The sequence below is a fragment of the Rhineura floridana genome, chromosome 1 (assembly GCF_030035675.1).
Source record: "Rhineura floridana isolate rRhiFlo1 chromosome 1, rRhiFlo1.hap2, whole genome shotgun sequence".
In the NCBI taxonomy this organism is placed as follows: domain Eukaryota; kingdom Metazoa; phylum Chordata; class Lepidosauria; order Squamata; family Rhineuridae; genus Rhineura; species Rhineura floridana.
The window spans coordinates 60,194,146-60,214,662 of NC_084480.1; the positions used below are offsets into that span (position 1 = coordinate 60,194,146).

The window sequence follows — 20,517 nt, forward strand, 5'->3', positions numbered from 1 at the left end:
GTTCCTGCCACCATCTCGTACTTAGAGGTCTAGTGCCTCTGAATATGGACGTTCAGCTATCAGGAAAAGACCTATTCTCCATGATTTTGTGACCATCTAAGCTATGGACCATCACCATCTTGTAATGAATTCCTTATGTTTTAACTGCATAGGCAGGACTTCATAATTTAAAGCTGGGCCAAAATGCTTCCCACAAGTTTGGCAATTTTCAGAGATTCGGAGTAATGTTGGGTGGTGCAGGTGAGGCATTCCTCCTGGTGGCCATTGGCTGCCACCTGCCGTTTTATTTTTCCACAATCACCCTCAGAATGATACAGGATGACATTGCCACCAACTGGCAACCACTGGGAGAAGCATCAGGGCTTCCGCAGCTGCTTGAAATTGGCAGTGGTGAAATAAGGTGCACCTGTGGTGCTGGTCGCAGCCTACATTTCACATCCCTAATTCCACCCACATTTTGGCTGAAAGTTTTCTGTACATAATTTTTGGCTCAGCCCCATTTTATGTAGCTTAACTATTGTTTCCCACCCCACCCCCACGCCGCAACCTCTATGTTTAGACAAATGTCACAATGTTGCCTCAATTCCTAGTTCTTGCTTCTATTCCTAATGGGTCATGTTGCAACCAGCAGTTGCTTGATCCTGGCCGTTGCTTTGTGATAACCTCAGACAGCTTCAAAACACCAAGATATGTATTGGTAAGGACAAGCCTTGCCTCATCCTATACTTTGTGTTAGCAGTTAATTAACTTGGTACCCTAGTTAGGTTTCTCTTCTGATATGAAGAGCTACTGTTGTTCCCTCAAATGCTGGTCACAGCTTCTGATTTTAGAATGTTTGGGGGCAGATTTGATACTAGTGGTAAAGCTACAACAAATAGACACCTATCTAATCCAGTTTAATAACCAGTGCATATCTTTGACACCTTTAAAGCCCTAAAGGCTTGGGGACCAAATATCTGAAGGAGCACTTCCTCTTAATCAACCTGCATATGCATTACGATAATCAGAGGAGGTTCTTCTCTGTGTACGTGTACAGAAGACAAGGCCTTCTCTGTGATGACACCCCAGGTTTAGAATGGCTTCCTGAGGGAGGCATGCCTGGTGCTCACAATATATTTTTTAGGGCACCAGGTTAAAACTTTTTAAATTGTCCAGGCATTTTAAATTACTGTATTTTCAACTGGTAAAATAGTTTTATTCCTCTTAATTGTATTATATTGTGGTAATAACGTTCTAATAATGTATTGCAGATTTTGTATGTATATTGCCCTGAAACCCATTTCTGGATGAAGGCATAGTTTATAATTTAAGAATAAATAAATACCCATGTGGGGTGCTGCTATAAAGAAAAGAATAAGGAATCTCCAAACAACTTCAGACATGACACGCTGACACTGAAGCTCCCTGCTTTTCTGAGAACCAGTTCCAGTGAGAGAAGCTTCAAAAAATAAAAAAAGTCAACCAGCACATAAATATGATTTGGTATAGTTTAAGACTGCCTAAAGTTGAAAGGGGGATTACTTTTCCCTCCCAACATTACTTACATCTTTCTGTGTCATTAGTCCCAAAGGACCAATGGCACGGGAAAAATCTGGCCATGTTCACCGGACGTGATCTTTTGAGTAAGGCAGAAGAGGGAGGAAGAATGGACTCTTCAAGTTGCTCTGCAGCTTTGTGGAGTACACCCTTCCACAGTTAGCTTTCCTGTTTTGCCTGCAGTCTTGTCTCTTCCAAAAGCCATTTTATGAGTTGGATAGAGAATGCAATGCATCTCCAATATATTGCTTCCCCAACATCTTCTCAGAAACCAGGAAATTATTAATTATATAAATACATAATTTTCAAGTTTTGGAAAGTTAGTTCAAGCAAAACATTGTTTTTTTAAATGCGCCCTCTTAACAACACTTAAGTCCCTCCCCCCTCCACTTTTCAAGTTGGAAGGGATCTCAGAGATAATCTAGTTCCATCCCCTGATGATGCAGGAAGTCTGCTGCTACAGCATCCCTGACAAGAGGCCATCAATACTCTGCTTAATACATGTCTACCAAAGGAAATCCAGCACCTTCTGCTGAAGTCTCTTCCACAGTCTAGCAGCTTGTACCATGAGGAAGTTCTTCCCAATGTTTATTCAAAATCTCCTTTTGTGACGTGAAACAGGTCCTGGTTCTAGGTCCTGGTCTCTAGAAGAACAGAAAACAAATTTGCTTCATCTATGAGTGGTTTCAATAAAACCATCTCCTATAAAACATGAAAGAAAGTTGTATCTGTTCATCCCCTGCAAAACAAAAGTGTCCCGATGCAGAGATCTGAGAATGTAGCATCATTTGATTTAAAACAGAGTTGGAAGAAAGGAGAGGTGTAAATATAGAATTAGAAACAATAGAGGGACTGTGAATGAGAGTGTGCACATTTTGAAAGAAAACAAAGTAAAATAGTAAGAAAAGTGTGATAATTTAGTATGGAAGTGGAAAAGGAACTGCCAGTCATGGGCTCCATAACCAGGTTAATGTGCTACTCCAGAGGAAAAATATGTTTTGATATGATATTGTACAACCACAGAAGATGCAAAACAAGCTATTAACCATGCTGAGGAATAGAGGCATTGTATTATCTGTACTCAATTTTATTAATCTAAATATTCTGAATTTTTTTAAAAAGGAACCACATATCATGAAGAACTTTGCTGAAACATCTTGGCTCTTCTTTTTATTTTACTGCAAAGTGATTCTCTTTACCCTATTTAAAATGAGCCAGTTTTCCATGCAAAGCTATTTTGGGCTATAAAAATAAAGCAATTCTAATCAAGTATATTGATTCATTAAGGACCATACTAGATCTGTGTCAGAGATGTGACCCTCCAATCTGGGCACAGTTAGCTGAGGCAATATCATCTCCTCATTACTATCTTGAATTTATTGTCCATGAAATAGGCTGTTGCCTGCTTTTCTATCAAAACAAATATAAAGACTAATCTGGCACATAAAAATGTAAGTCTGAATATTGATTCCTCCAGGCTGTCCTAAGGTATACTATTATAGCAAATCTAAGTCTTTAGGAATTGTTCATAACTTCCATAAAACATATATTTTTAAGAATGATTCATCCCATAGAATTGTCTTGTTTTCATTATTTTGATGGTGCAGAAACAATTGTTTTATATGAGGCTTTCGATGAAATGTAATATACGTTCACACCTTGTGAAATGAGTCACCCTTTTGCTGATGTGTTACTATGTCCTGGACATTAGAAAAGGGAATACAATAATACTAATAACATCCTTTATATGATTATAGTTTAATAAATATATGTTAAAAGAGAAAGTTATGCACCTTAAAAAAATCTTAAGGTCTTTTGTAAGGATCTTTTAAAATAATAAAAAATCATAGGATTAGATGTACTGTCAAAGGGCATTTCATTCAGCCTTCTATATTAAAAACATGCTTCCAATACAATGACAACCATGAATTTAAAACTTCCTTTAGATTACCCACATGTGATTCTTTGTCAGGGCATGATATTTATTTTAAACATTTTCCCACTCGCTACAATCCTCACATATAAGCTATATCCCCCCCCCAATATCTTAATAATATGTTTATTCCCTTTCATTTTAATAGGTGGTATGTATATGTGAGACTAGCATGTGATTCCTTATTTAGCTTTCTGTTAGCTCTTTTTTGCTATGAAAATGTATTTTAATATTTTATATACATGTAATTAAAAAAAGATTGCCTTGAAATATATTTGCCATAGTTAAGCATGCTTGCAGAATTCAACGTCTGTAAATTCCTGTTATGAAACTTCTCGGACTAATGAGCAGATTGGAACTTTGCTAAAGTGTCCCCTGGATTTTGCAGTTCTCTGAATGTTGTGACACAGTTCTCAGCAGTGTATTTTAATCCCAACATGTTTTGAGATGAAAATAATATTAAAATACATATTTAAAAACTTATTTTGTGAGAATTTTTCATTAGGGAACATAATGGAACTATGGGTAAAAACATGTGAAACTGACACAGGCCAGCTGTAGACAGATTTGCCCATCCTGAGACACAATTGCCCAGATCCATTCCACAATAGAACTTATGGATCTTTCCCTTTGACAAAAAGATGATCAGTGAGAAAGGGAAGATATAGCTGGCCTACTCTCCCAAATATTGTGTCTTTCACAACTGCAGGAACAGCAGTAGATCTTCAGAATGGGGTCACCTGTGCACACTCTTCAAAATTGCTGCATGAGGGATACTTTGCACCTCTTTCATTTCCTTTTGTTTTTGCAATTTGATAAATGAAGGATTGTTCCTCACTAGATTGGGGCCATTGTTTATATCTCATTTTTTTAAAAAGAGGGGGGGAAAGTGAAATCTTTACTGCAGTCAGTGGAATAATTTTCATTTAAAAGTGTGATATTTCACCCTAAAGCAAGAGTACCTGAGTGGAGATTATTTTACTTTCATTAAATCCCATATGAATGCATTGTCCCTTAAAAATGATGGGATATATTTAATCTATGACAAACAAAGTCCTGTTTTATAAAGCTTTTCTGTGTTGCTGTTGTTGTAGTAGTTGAAGTATGTCCATTTCTATCTTGTTTCATCATTAGCAAAAGCAAAATACCCCATAAAATAAATGACTCCAGCTTTGATGTAAATATTTAGATTTCCAGTATGAAGAATTCTGTGTAACTTTCAACAATGCTGCTCCATTATTTCAAAAGAGAGGAGCAATGATGTAGTGACAGCTGAAGAGTTTTTTTGTTTGTTTTAATATAGATAGGCCTGGACATTATGAAAACCAGAATTCAGTTTATATTGAAGAATGCTGTCTATACTGCAGATCAGGTTGCAGTGAACAGATGTAAATTGTGTGTTTTGTGTACATCTCATTGCTGACATATATATGTGCGCATTATGTGTATGTGAAAAGACAGGAAAGGGGCATAGGTAAGAAATAGTGTGGTTCAGTGCAAGGGCCCTCTGAAAGCATAGTAGTGCCATCAAGGAAGGACTTTGGGGCAGAAGTCCAGGGCTTCACTCAGCAGAATGAACAGGAAGGCCTTCAAGCACAGCAAAGCTGGCTTACCACAATTTGAAGTAAGTGAAGTAATACACATTATCATCAACAAGGGGAAGACCCATAACACCGTATTGTCCAGAAGCACCTAAACTCACCTAAGTGCACCACTGACTGTACATTGAATCATCTCTGCCATTTTGACTCATCTGCCCCACACGTTCAGCAACCGCCATGACTGTCTTGTGTTGTTCTGCCAGTTCTTCCTTCTTGTCTTTCCTACACTACAGCTATACCACAGAGAATCCATTTTAGCAACCACCAGCAGTGATGTGTGTGGTGGAATGGAGCAGCAGTGAGGTTGGGGCCATGCAGTTGCACCAACCTGATGGGTGCCTGATTGATGGTGGCGATCACATCAGTGCAACTGCACAACTCAATCTCATCACCATCCTGTCCTAGCCAGCCCCGTCCAGGTAAGTATTTGTATTTGCATTGTTCGTGTTGAATTGTAATTTTACTGTATATTTTTACCGGTTATTTCTTATGTATTTTTTTTGTAATATGTTTTAATATGTTGTTCACCACTTTGGGGGCCTTTTGGCCAAAAAGTGGTATATAAATAAACTATAAACTATAAGCAGCCACAATGCTGTGGTCAGAAGGATTGTTCCATGGCTCTGCTCCGCTACATTTGCTACTATTGACAACCACAGAACCTTTGTAGAACCAGTCAGTATATCTGCTGTTAGCATATTACATTAGCAATGTTGTCCTCTCCTCAATATTTATTTAATTAAAAGATTTATATACCACTTTTCACTTTAAAATTACCAAAGCAGTGTAAAATGATATAATAACAATATAATAAAATCATATCCAACTGCATAGATACACAAAAAACAATGAGCATTGGCCAATTAATGGATAGTAAATGACTGTGTGAAATAAAAATGTTTAGCTGCTGGTGGAAACAGCACCAAAGGTGCTTGCTATATCTCTAAAGGGAGATTATTTTGCAACACAGGTATAAAAGGACTGGTGTACCGCCCCTTGAAATAGCTGTAAGTCCAAGCAAGATGGAATGTTGTTCCTGGATATTTTTCTTTAATATAATGTTATTTGCTATTTAATTTAATTTTTTGTACAATGTATTGCTTTATTGGTGTATTGCCTTGTTGATTTTTTTTATATTTGTGTTTACTTTTTCTGTAAGCCGCCTTGAGGGCCTTTTACATTAACATTTTACATTAACATAACATAACATAACATATCATTACAAAGAATGCCTTCTTCTTGGTTTTCACTAGATAGTCTACCAGGAGGAGCTTCCCTGAAGATCTTAGCGAGCAGGTGGGGAGAAGGCTTTCTCTCAGATAACCAAGTCCCTTACTAGTAAAAAAAACAAACATTAAACTGGTTAAATTTAAACTAGCATATTGGCAACCAGTGAGGAGTGGTGTCACATGCATGTGGTAGAGTGTGCCAGGTAGCAGCCTAGCCACTGCATTCTGCACCAGTTGAAGCTTCTGAACCAAGCCTAAGGCCAGCCTCATCTAAAACACATTCCAGTAATCCAACCTTGAAGTTACCAATCCATGGGTCAGTGTAGCCTAGTTATCCTGATCCAGGAATGGCCAATGTGGCATACTAGCTGATTGTAATATTTGCAAGAGTTGAAATGAATCACAAATACTCGTTAGAAGGAACAAACTTTACTTAACAGTCTGTTGCAGCATAACCAAGAGCTCTACTTTCGTTTTCCAACTGGTCCCTCTCCCAACTGATTCCCCCATACAACTATAACTAATTCACTTGAGTTCCTACTCACATTACACTGATGCTCATAAAAGGCACTCCTAGCCACTGCCACCATTTGGGCCTCCATTGATGGTGATAGTTCCAGGAACACCCCCAAAATATGCACTTGCTTTTTCAGATAGAGTTCCAGTCACCTGATTCTGGGAACTGCTCACACGCAGTTTATCTAGTTTATCAAGATTCAGCTTCAGTTTATCGGCCTTCATCCAGTTTACTACTGCATCCAGGCATTAGTCTAGGACCTGTACACTGCCTCACCTGACTCAGATGTAACAGAGAAATAGAACATGGTTTCATAATGATGGCATCATGCTCTAACTTCCATAAAGATTTCTCCCAATGGCTTTAAAATAAAATAAATGTTTAATTTAATGGGCCTCTACATGATGATCATCCCTTTGGTTACTGCTTAAAGTATTTCTACACTACCCATCAGTCATGCATCCAAGTTAGTTTACGCAGAGATGTATAAATACAGTCCCAGCAATACAATAAAACCATAGCAGCAGCTGGAGCAGTGTAAACTTTAAAAACTTGGGTGAAGAAAAATATTGTTTGGCACCAAAAAGATAGTGATGTTTGCACCAGGTGGGCCTCCCTGAGAAGGGAATTCCATAAGCAGGATGCCACCACCTGGAAGTCTCTCTCTCTCATATATTACCAGGCACCTTACCTTTGATAGCAATGGCACCTGGAGGACAACCTCTGTCAATGATCTCAACAGAGAGACAAACTGATACACACTTTATTCCAAAAGATGGATCTTGGATCACACTGGGGCATACCTCCTGCAATTCCTTGCTACATGTGATGGGGAGTGGAAGAGAATGACTTATTTTCTGGCCCACCCAACATGCCTCCCCCACCTTAGGTACCACTGGCCCTTCATACAGGGTTGTAATGTTCCAGTGTGACCCATTTAACATTGCGGATTTACTAAGAAAAATCCAGGAACTGACTGCACAATCTGAGTCTACACACTTTAGATTGTATGTGTGTAAGCCCGATTGGAACATTATGCCCCCACATAAATAACCAATGGTGTCGTGCCTGGGGCAAATTAACTAGATGAGTGGGGAGGTAAGACACACTCTCACTCCCTACCACATACAGGGGAGCTATCAGCAAAAGTAGCCAGTGATGCAGTCCATTGACAGTGTTGAGTGGCAAGTGGTTAAATTATTTATATTCCATTAGAATCTTATTTCTTAAGCAGTGAAATTATTTATATTCCATTATCTTAATAATCACTGAGATGACTATTTGAGATGGGAGTATTTGGGGTAGGTTTTTTGTTTTGTTTTGTTTTGCTGTAGTACAGAACTTTCTAAAATTCAAATTTAACACTTCTGTAAAATTGATGCTGACACAACCCAAACTCCTATTCAACCACAATAATATACTAATCCTATCAACTGAAGCAGAGTGTGAATAGCCCTTTTCCTGCCTTGGCTTTACACTTTATAAAATTTTCTGTTCCATTGGCTAAACAGGGATTCGAAGTGGTCAGTCAAAGCTCTTCTCACTTTTCAATTTTATGGTCCTATTTCATTACCCCTCCTTTTGCACAATATGTCATTTCACATTATCTGTATTTTTTCATATTTTACAGAATGTCACACTTAAATTGATCAAGCTTCTGCAGCACTGAATGCTGCCTCTTGTATCTCAACTATTGTTTTAAATCACCCAAAGAATGACAACGAACACTGACATGCCAAAGTTGTATTTTTTTCATTAGACTTTTAAAAATCTTATTACCCCCTTTATAATCAAAATGTTCCACCTGTAATGGGAGTTGCTTTTCAAAATTTGACAGAGATGTATTTTGGTGAACTAAATATGAGTAAATGTTCTACTGTTTGCTTCTTTAAGCGAAGAACTGCAATTCTAAAACTTATTAACCTTTGAAAAGTCTAACCATTCTTAAGCTTGGAAAACAAACACATTTATTTTAAGAATGGTACTGAGTAATTGGACATTATTTGGAAATGCTGGGGAACTTTGTTAAGGGTTCTCTGAAGAGATATCTCTTAGATCTGCAATTTTAGAAGTCTGCTTTTGATTTTTCTGGGGATATTTTCCAGATGGGTCTAACACATTTACCCAACTAGAACTACGACCCATAGCACCGGTTCCACCACATTTGTGAGAGGTTCTACCCCCCCAAAGATACCCCAACCTTTGAAATGTACGAACATTACAGTTCAGTCACATATTTGTCCATGCATAGTGAGACAACCTGGGCACACACCTGTTTATTTTTAGCACAGGAGCACATAAGCATCCTAGATCAGACAATTATTCATCCTGTCTTCCATCTACTAACAAAGGGTAGTATTCGTGGAGTATATGTGGAGCTAAGCAGATCATTCTGTCAGCGTAAGCATTTCTCCTTGCACAACAGAACAATCTCCCCCTCTCCTCCCTACACAAACCTCCTAAATCTGTTTCGGGATTTCCTTCAACTCTCCAGAGCACATTTAGGGATGGCACAGGGGGAAGAGAGGGGGGAAATCCTGGTGCAATAGTGCCAGCACAACATTTAAATTGAATACCACCCAAATGCAACAGATAATATAACAAAATCCAGTATTCCTGTTTGGTCACTTTTAAAAATCTGAAGTTTAGGTACATCCCCTCCCCATCTTGCCTAATGTTGATGTTGGTCTTCCACATTTGTGTCCATGCTACAATGGAGGAGGCATAGGAAATAAAGGCAATGGAGTGAAGAGTGAAAGCCTGCCACAAAGGATCCTGTCTTCCAAAAACTGGGCAAGGCCACATAGTAATATTACCCTCGATACACTCCTTATTAGATAAGGCCTTTTCTAGTTGGAGATACTTATTGGAAAGATAAAATCCAACATTTTTGGATGCTTTTCCTGCATAGTATCAAGAACTCTGTGGGGCGGCCACACTGACCATGTGCTTCGGGACAACAAAACAATTACAAACACCATATGAAGGCTGCTAGAAACATTTCCCTATGGCAGTGGCCAGAGCTTGGAAGTAATTAGTTACAAAAAACGAATTACTTGTAATTTATTACTTTTTTGAGAAATGAGTGTGTAATTTCTTTACATTTTGATTGTAATAGAACAAGGAATAATTGTATTACTTTTGAGGAGTAATTGTAATGTTTCCAGTATTACTTTTGGGCGTTACTGGGGGGGAGCAGGGGAAGTCTTTGTTAGGCTCTATGTCCCGAACCAACAGGCCAATCAATGCTAGTTGCTCGGAGAACACAGAGGTGTGCGTTTGCCCGGATAGCTTGGCTAGTAAGAGCAGCAAGAATCACTTCCACACACAAAGTCTTTGTGCAAGTAAAACAAACTTTATCAGACCTCCAAAGAGTCGTCACCAACATATACTTCTTTATTTCTTCCCCCCACACAAACTGAACTCTGTGCTTGGGCTTTATAGCCAAGCCCTTTGATGCAGTACAGCTGTGTGACCTTCACACATTTACAGTGCTTAGTTTAACCCATTCCCAACTCGGGGAATGACTCAGCGTCTCGAGCCAACAGTCTTCTGCTCCTCTGATTAGTGGATGAAAATCATGTGCCTCAAAGTGGGCTTCTGCATAGCATCACTTTTCCCTCATGCTCCTCAGGTGTTTAGGAGGCAACGAGGAAGGAGGTGGAGAGCGAGACAGTGTGGAGTGTAGAAAACAATTGTTACAAAAAATAGATGGTGATGGAGAAGAATGGAGTGGAGGAAGGAGCCAGAGGGCAAGGATGTGGATGAAGGAGGAGAAGGAGCAGCAGTGGAATGGAGATGATGAACTGTGAAAGACTATGTGTGATGTTAATACTGTTTGCAGTTGCACATGAAGAAGCCTCTGCCATCCTCCCTCGCTACTTTGCTGCATTTGCAGTGTTTTAACTTTTTTGCACCCCAGGGAAAAATGTTTGCTTGGGTAGGTGTGCATTAGTTGGTGGCAGGGCAGGGTCTGGGAGATGGTTGAGTGTGTGTGTGGGGGGTTGCACTTGGTTTGACACGCAAAGATCTGAGTGGTGGCCTCTGCCTCCCTCCCCACCTCCTGTACCAGCAAAGAGACCACTACTGCTATCTTATGGATAAAAAGAATTATTCTACTACCTCTATGTGTGTGTGTTATTTTTAATGTTGATTTAGGCTACTTACGTGTGCAGCAGCCAAGGCCAGCACCTTGTAGGCACTCTAAGGTTTTTTTTAAGTAACTTAACTGCAATTGTAGAGATTCCTTTTGAGTAACAGTAAAGAAATCGATTCCTTTCAGAACAATTGTACTAGTCATAGTAATTTATTCCTTTTTGGGGCCATGTAACAGTAATTGTAATTTATTTCTTTTTAAAAGTAATCTTCCAAGCTCTGGCAGTGGCTCCACGTCGGGGTCATTTGAAAGCTGTTCACCCTGTGCATAGCTCTCTTGATTGCCTGTTGTGTGTACTTCTGATAACAACCCTGTTTAACCCTTACCTGCATGAACGAGCAACTTGAGTACAAAGGGCCATGGTCCCATGCCTTTAACCTCACCGCCATTCTTTTCTGGCTTCTTCCAGCTTTCCATCTGTTCAGAGCAAACATCTGCAGGAGGGAGCCTGCTGTAGTTGTGGAAGATCCCCATTCAATCTGGAAACCTGCATGATCAGGGTACTCAGTCATGCAAGGAGCCAACACGAGTACAGACATTTCCCCTGAAGAACACTGAAGAAACTGGAAGGAGCTGCATAGCAAAGGAGGCATGGCAAAAGGTGCAGCCCCACAGCCCCTTTGTCATCACATACAGGGAATGGCTGAATAGGACTATGGAGTCTCTAGGTAACAACCATAGCCATTGAATCTCCATTCCCATAGCCAAATTTCCTTAGCTTTCCTCCATTATACTACATTATACTACATTATTATCATTAATAATAAATACATTGTATTGACGATAAGTAATTATGTTACAAAAACTTATTGGGGAGAAAACAGAATTGATAGATTGGATTTCTTTTGTTTGACAAACTTTTCCTCTAATGAGGGTAGGAATTCTGGCCTGATAAGAATGTGCCTGTCACATTGCACAGCAGACTTTTAATGCAAAACTTATGGCTGGTTTTAAGAAACCTTTGAACTGTCATATACTCCCTGAATTAATGAGGCCATACAAGTCTAAGATCCCTAAAAAAACCTATCAAGATAAGGGACTGTTCACTTTGTGATGAATTGATTGGTATTGCGAAAGTGACAATAGATGTGGATCTTTCTAGGCATAATTTTATAAAGAGCAGCTGTCACACTTTGAACAATATATGTGAACAGTATTAGGCTTGCCTATACATTTCTTACACTGTATTTACATGTTGTCGTTTAAAAAAAAATTGGGGGGGAAGCATATGAAATCTAAAAGAGCATGAATTAGAAGAACAAGGTAGCAATTCACTGTCCTAACTCAGATATTTAGAGAGTTCTATAACATTATTGTTGTTTATATTGTTTATTATAAATAAAATAAAGATACTGTTTGCTATATATTTCTGGTTATTTATATAAGAAGTCCTATTCATGGCTCCAAAAAACTAATAAATAAAACCAAAATCAGAAAGTGAACTATGTTCTTTAACAATGACCACAACATAAGCTTTGTATCTCAACTGGATGAAAATATATGGATCATTTTCTGTGCTGAAGGATAAAACTCAAACTAGATTGTCAAATATATAAAGTTACCAGGTCTACTATATAAATGAGTAAAATAGTAAGTATGTCTCTAAAGATGAAGATCCAGTGTGTATGGTCAAAAGAACAGTAATATAATATTATGTGAATCTGAGGCAAACAAAAAGGACATCATTAGCACTGAAGCCAGAAGATATATAATGTTAAAGAAAAAAAAATCTTTAAAGGAAACTGGTTATTGCTAAAATGCCATTTAAATGCCTTGTCATCCTATTTATTTCTGTTCTATTCATTTCTTCATTAATATTTTTTAAAAATAAGGTTCATCTTTTATTGTATATAAACATAGTAGACAATCAACTGAACAGCACAGAAAAACAATTAGCTACCTGGCTTTTAATTTCTTGCACATTAACATTGAACGGTCAAAATAAGAGGCTATTTTGGAGTGATTATTATGATTGTAATCGGGCTTGACACTTGTGACACTTCAAACATGCAACCACCAACAGTCCCTTTACAATGAAAAAGCTCCCAGCACAACATATTTTAATAGTCAGAAGAGTTGTGAATTCACAGCTTTGAACAGCAGGTGCAGCAGCACATCTTTGCACCCCTAAATACACATGCTCATCTAATCTGACAGATTAGACAATGGCACACACAAAAACCCCATCACTGATGTTTAAACAAAGACTTCATCTCCAACAAGCCAAAGCTTTTTGCTCAATCTAATGCCACTAATAACTTTTCCAAGTTGAAAACAATGTATATTTTCTTAATGAAAACCAAACGAAAGCAAAAATGGGGTTTGCTGACATTTAAAAAAATTGCTTTCCTGTCCCTTTTCAATATTTACCTTTGCATTATCCTGTAGAAAGGTTTTGTTAATTAGTTGCATCTTGTGTGTGATGCTTGTAACCAAGACAGCATAGAACCTCAGGGATTATTCTAAGGGAAGATTAAAAATCCATCAAGCAAGGGAGATATAATTTTACTGTCTTTAGTCAATTGCCTGTATATCCAGTGGCGGCTATACTGCAGAAAACACTAGCACTTTTTTTTTTTTTGCCAACCCCTCATACCCAATGTGGTCCTTATGCCTTCTGAAAAGCAGCCCTTGAGGGTTGGGGGCCCCCTGTGGAACACTATGAAATATAAACCACTGACAGCTGCAGTATGTAGGGGGGGCAGGATCAGCGAAAATTGGGTGCTTCACTTCATACAGGTAGGAGTGCTTCCACTAGAGGAAATCCACCACTGGATACAATCCCGTGGCTGTTAATTTAAAATTACTGCATATTTAGTAAGAAACATAAATACAAAGATGTTTATCATCACATCTTTTGGGTATGTTGGAAAGGGATAAAACTAGAAATATCTCATTTTCTGTTCAACTTGGCAACTGCACGCTCAAAATTGGACATAGAGATGTGCATATATTTACCATGAGGGGGTGAACTGGGCATTAATGGACTCTAAAGGGTTATTTGGAGACAGCTGCACTTATCATGAATCAGGAAAGGGAAATAGCAGGCCTGGTGTGCTGTAGGTCAGTTTCATATGTTGACTTCAGAGAGCTATAAATCTCTAGCATTACTCCAGCAGCTGAGTCTCAGAATACCCTTCTAGCGTTTTCCTATAATTTAAAGATTATGTAAGGTGTATAGCGAGTGTGTTCAACAAAAATATTAATTTAGAGATAAATCCTGTGAAGACTCCAAAGAAGCAGCATTTGTAGAGCAAGATCATCTTCTGGTGCACTTCAAATAGGAATTGCTGCTAGTTTTGTCAACAATAGGAGGTCATGGAAACCTGCCAAACAAAACAAGACCTTGATCAAGAAAATGCTTTCAGTTCTATGTAGCTGCTTAATAGCATCCTGTACTGTTATATTAGTGATATATAATTTAAATGAGGATATATACTCTTCTGCTGACAATTCCTTGAATCAGACATCTAAATCAAGAAATTGAACAGGAGTAAAAAGCAATTAATCACAGTTAACTCCTTCTGGAATATCTCACAATATTTTCTGTTGTTGATTCTGTATATTGCCACCACACCCGCAAAGAACACTCAGAGACATGGTACTAGTGAAATGTTATATTTATTCAAATATAACAATCCTCCTTTGGAAGAACTACAGTTAAATTGTCTGAATGAAGGAAATTAAACCAAATCAAACCAATTCAAGCCAAATTCAAACTGTTTGGGCAGGTGAGAGCTAAACTCCATCTGGTAAGGCAGAATCCCTCCAGTCCCCTGGGAATGTCAGCAACCATCGGTGGTGGCTGCCCAGCCAAGGATGGAGAAGCTATTCCATCCCTCCTTGCTGGCTGAGCCTTGGGTGTGCACCTCACCTCCGCATCATGGCCCCACCATCCTGGCATTCACCCCAATGCGCAAGTAAGTTCACAAGGGCACCCCCCAGGTCCCCCCAAGCAAAAAGCAGTAGTGGTTTCATAAAAGGTGCCCTTTGCCCAATAATGCCTCAGTATACCTGTTGTTTACCCCCCGTCTTCCTCACCTGCCCAAACTCCATGCCATGAGAGGTGAACATCTGCAGCTTGATCACCTCTCACCCCACATAAACAGTTCGGACAAACGCAACTGCAGGTCCTCCAAAAAAGAAATCGCAACCCTGAACCGAAAGGTGAACACCATCATCCCTAAACAAATGGGGAGAATCATAACATATCCCACCATGCTGTATGTAGGCCCACCCCATAGCCAAAACCATTTTCCAGATCATCTTATTCACCCAGCGCCTAGCCCTGTCAATCCTATTAGGATGAACGGCGCCACGCCAGACCTACACTCCAGCATGTCCAACCACACAAGGAACAGGTCAGGAAAACTGATCCATCAAAAGTCATGGATAACCCTATGCAGCAGGTCAAAACCTGAATGCTGCACCAAGTCATTCTCTCCCAAATGTACCACTAAAAGCTGTGGTACTGGGCCAACAGACATTATTCTTAACATGGTCAGAATAAATTCTCCCCGTAACATTCCCCATTTAGCCACCCAATGCACCGTAGCCCAAGCCGAAAGGTGCAACTGTGTCCCAGCTGTAGCAGAACTGGCCCTCCTCTGAGCCCAGAAGAGGACTGAGTGGCCACAGAGAACCACATGGGCTGGGGCCGGTAGGGACCCTAAATCTGCAGGAACAGAAAAGAGGGAAACAGTCAGAACAAATGAGCCCATCACAGCCAAACATAAGCCTTGTAAACTGCAGATCGCAATCTGCCAATGGCTTGAATGTCCTCCGGAGGAAAGCCCACACAGCAGTAGCCTCAGCCCTAATCCGGAAAGAATGCAATCCAAACATTCCAGAATGTCACCCACAAGCCAACAAGGCTCTCCAAATAACGGACCAGAACTGAAACTGCGTCAGGGCAGACCCATCGAGGTGGATGAACAAATAACCGTGGCCCGCTGGCCTGACAGAAAGAAAAGCCCTTAGTGCTGTAGCTGGGCATAACACAGTCAAACGGCAGCATCTCATGACAACTGGCCTCCCCTTACCCCTCTGGCCAGTTTTTGACATCCACAACATCAGATGGACCGTGGTGTCGGCTAGCACGCAATCCCCAACACACAAGGCCCTGCCCGAAGTGTCAAGCCTAGAGCTAGCCAAGAACTCAGTCAGGTGGAAAGTGCCATAGAAAGTGGTTAGGGCCACGGCCACAAATAAAATAGCCTCATATGTGGAAGAACAGAGGTGATGGAATTCCTGTACCATCTGAAAGAGAATATCAGTGTCATGGCCCCGTCGGAGGACTCATCAGACAAGGATGACTCAGGAGTAACAGCAGCAGACCCAGAAGCAGCAGACCCAGAAGGAGAAACGGAGGAAACTCCTATGAACCCAGCTCCTTCTCCCCCTCAGCTGCAAAGCACCCCAGACACAGCTGAAGCCCTTCAGCCAGACGCAGACAGTGAACAGGATACTCCTCCCTCACCTGCAGAACGTAGACAACAGAAGGTCAGGCAGAAGAGGGGCAGGCCTGTCCACTTAAGGCCAAAACGCTGATGGCTCACACCTGCTGACAAACCTGCTCCTTAAAAGACAAACCTTGGCTTCAGCTTGTTGCTGACTACAATGTCAGGCGTGGCTTTGTGTGTTTCCAGATTCCCTGAACCTTACCTTGGACTGACCCCTTGGCAATTGAACCCGGACCTCTACTGACCTCGCTTCTGGACTTCTGGCTTGGCACGTAAGCTTGGAAAGGGCCTTGCCCTTATCACGCTTCATCCTTGTTAGCCTGGCAGATTTACGACCAAGCTGCCAGCTAAGGACTTTCCCGCCCTGGTAAATACCCAGGAATTTCCAGCCCCGCCTGCACTGCTGTCTCAGTGCAGAGCTGACAATCAGGTGTGAAAGGCTCCTGCTTATCAGGAATCACAGGGCATGAATGTGCCCATCCTTCTAACATCTTCCGTATCCTATAATCTGAAGTATGCTCAGAAAGGCCACTGGCCTTGGATACGAAAGCCACTGCAGAAAGGTGGCCAGCGTTGGTACTAACCACCCATGCATTTCGCCCTCAGGGATAACATAAATTGCATGAGGTGACCCACCAAGATGGGCCAGTCCTGAGCTAAGCCTTGTCCGGAAGCACTGAAAATCAGAACAACATAGATCACAGGCCTTCACAGTAATAGAGCCAAAGGAGACATGATGGCTGCTCCTGCCTCTGATTCCCAAGGCTCCACAACTTGGACGGCATTGGGATCAGATCATGTGCTGCGGCCGGGGGCAGACTCCCCAAAACACTCCATCTGGAATCGAGACATCAGCAATGCTATTTTGCATACCCGGAACATGCAGCACAACAAACAAGATATTAAAGCACAGGCACTGCAGAATGAATGCCCAGACCAGGCATCACATTTATTTATTTATTTATTTATTGCACTTGTATACCGCCCCAGAGCTGAAGCTCTGTGGGCGGTTTACAGCAATCAAAAACATTAAAACAAATATACAATTTAAAACACATATTTTAAAAACAATTTAAAACACAATTTTAAAATTTAAAACAATATAAAAACAATTTAAAACACATGCTAGAATGCCTGGTAGAAGAGGAAAGTCTTGACCGGGCACTAAAAGGATAATAGTGTTGGCACCAGGGGCACCTCATCAGGGACATCGTTCCATAATTTGGGGGCCACCACTGAGAAGGCCCTCTCCCTTGTTGCCACCCTCCGAGCTTCCCTTGGAGTAGGCACCCGGAGGAGGGCCTTGGATCTTGAACATAGTGTACGGGTGGGTTCGTATTGGGAGAGGCGTTCCATCAGGTATTGTGGTCCCAAGCCATGTAAGGCTTTATAGGTCAAAACCAGCACCTTGAATCGAGCTCGGAAACATACAGGCAGCCAATGCAAGCAGGCCAGAATCTGTTTTATATGTTTGGACCATCTGGTCCCTGTTACCAATCTGGCCGCTACATTTTGCTCAAGCTGCAGTTTCCGAACCATCTTCAAAGGCAGCCCCACGTAGAGTGCATTGCAGTAATCTAATTTGGAGGTTACCAGAGCGTGGACAACTGAAGCCAGGTTATCCCTGTCCAGATAGGGACGTGGTTGGGCCACCAACCGAAGTTGGTAGAAGGCACTCCGTGCCACCGAGGCTACCTGAGCCTCAAGTGACAGAGAAGTTGGTAGAAGGCACTCCGTGCCACTGAGGCTACCTGAGCCTCAAGTGACAGAGATGGTTCTAGGAGAACCCCCAAGCTACGAACCTGCTCCCTCAGGGGAAGTGCAACCCCATCCAGGACAGGTTGGACATCCACCATCTGGTCAGAAGAACCACCCACTAGCAGCATCTCAGTCTTGTCTGGATTGAGCCTCAGTTTATTAGCCCTCATCCAGTCCATTGTCAAAGCCAGGCACCGGTTCAGCACATTGACAGCCTCACCTGAAGAAGATGAAAAGGAGAAATAGAGCTGCGTGTCATCAGCATACTGATGGCAACGCACTCCAAAGCTCCGGATGACCGCACCCAACGGTTTCATGTAGATGTTGAACAGCATGGGGGACAGAACTGACCCCTGCGGAACCCCATACTGGAGAGTCCAGGGTGCCGAGCAATGTTCCCCAAGCACCACCTTCTGGAATCGACCTGCCAAGTAGGAGTACAACCACCGCAATGCAGTACCTCCCACTCCCAACTCAGCTAGAATCCCCAGAAGAATACCATGGTCGATGGTATCGAAAGCCACTGAGAGATCAAGGAGAGTCACACTCCCCCTGTCTTTCTCCCAACAAAGGTCATCATACAGGGCGACCAAGACTGTTTCCGTGCCAAAATCAGGCCTGAAACCTGACTGAAATGGATCCAGATACTCGGTCTCATCCCAGAGTGTCTGCAGCTGGCCTGCAACCACTCCTTCCAGGACCTTGCCCAGGAATGGAACATTTGCTACCAGCCTATAGTTGTTAAGATTTTCTGGGTCCAGGGAGGGCCTCTTCAGGAGTGGTCTCACTACTGCCTCTTTCAGGCAGCCAGGGACCACCCTCTCTCGCATCCATCCCTGCTAGCTTTTATTAGCCAAGAAGGGCAAGGTTCCAGCACAGAAGTGGTTGCATGAACCTGTCCAAGCACCTTGTCAACTTCCTCAAGCTGCACCAACTGAAACACATCCAAGAAATCGGGACAAGGCTGTGCTCTGGATACCTCGCTTGATTCACCTGCTATAACACTGGAGTCTAAGTCCTGGCGGATGCTAAAGATTTTATCCTGGAAGTGCCTAGCAAATTCATTACAGCGGGCCTCAGATGGTTCTACCATGTCCCTGAGGCCAGAGTGCAATAGCTCCCGGACAATTCTGAAGAGCTCTGCTGGGCGGCAGATTGATGATTTGATAGTGGCAGCAAAATATTGTTTTTTTGCTGCCTTCACTGCCCCTAAATACAGCTTACCATAGGCACTTACCAGTGTGTAATTGCATCCACCAGGAGTTCATCTCCATCTGCACTCAAGCCGTCTCCTATATTGTTTCATCGCTCTCAGCTCTGGGGTATACCATGGAGCTGTATGAGCTCTCCACAGGAGAGGGCGCTCAGGAGCAATCATCTAAACTGCCCGGGTCATTTCTGTATTCCACAGTTCAACCAGGGTTTCAACAGGAGCACCAGCCCTATCAGCTGGAAAACTCCCCAGAGCCCTTTGGAAACCATCCGGATCCATTAGTCTCTGGGGGTGGACCAACTTAATAGGTCCCCCACCCTTGCAGAGGGGAAAAGCTGCTGTAAGTCTAAACTTCAGCAAGCAGTGATCTGTCTATGACAGAGGGACTGATGTAAGGCCCCCCACATTCAGATCACCAACTCCATGTCCAGATGCAAAAACCAAATCTAGAGTATGCCCTGCTACATGTGTTGGGCCAATGGCATATTGGGACAGTCCCATGGTTGTCATGGAGACCATGAAATCCTGAGTTGCCCTGGATAAGGTGGCCACGGCATGGATGTTGACATCCCCCAGAACCAACAGTCTGGGGGATCTCAACAGTACACCCGAGACCACCTCCGTCAGCTCAGCTAAGGAGTCTGTTGGGCAGCGGGGTGGGCAGTACACCAACAGAATCCCCAGTCTGTCCCACTGGCCCAACATAAGGTGCAAACACTCCAGACCAGTAGTCACATGAACAGGGTGCTTGCAGAGGGAGATGGAGCTCCTATAGACCACAGGAACCCCCGCCAACATGCATGGGTAACTCCAATTCCTTTTTTTTCTTTTTGTTTCCCCAGCCCACAAGCAGGGTAATGCACAGCCCGTCGTTGCCCACCCAACCTCCTTCAGAACTACAAGGAAGGGGCAATGCAGGGCAAAGAACAAGGCTGCAAGAACTGAGGCCCCTGAAATCTAAGCACGACCCGCTCTGCCACTTGCAACACAAGCGCAAAGCAGATCAAAGGCTGTCAGAGGCAGGTGCAAACAAACCAACAGAATCAATCCACTGCTCCCACTGGTGCGTTGTTCACCACACTGACTTTGTTGCCACATCATCCTTTCCCCTC

At 41.9% G+C, this 20,517-nt stretch overlaps 1 long non-coding RNA gene across 1 annotated transcript in view; it reads left to right on the forward strand.

The window, feature by feature from the left end:
- LOC133386521 (uncharacterized) overlaps positions 1-12,234 on the forward strand; it is a 24,216-nt gene extending 11,982 nt beyond the window's left edge. Inside the window, exons 2-3 of the long non-coding RNA XR_009763267.1 lie at positions 5,304-5,489; positions 11,382-12,234. This is a non-coding gene — a long non-coding RNA (uncharacterized LOC133386521). The remainder of the gene's footprint in view (positions 1-5,303; positions 5,490-11,381) is intronic.
- Positions 12,235-20,517: the final 8,283 nt, after the last annotated feature.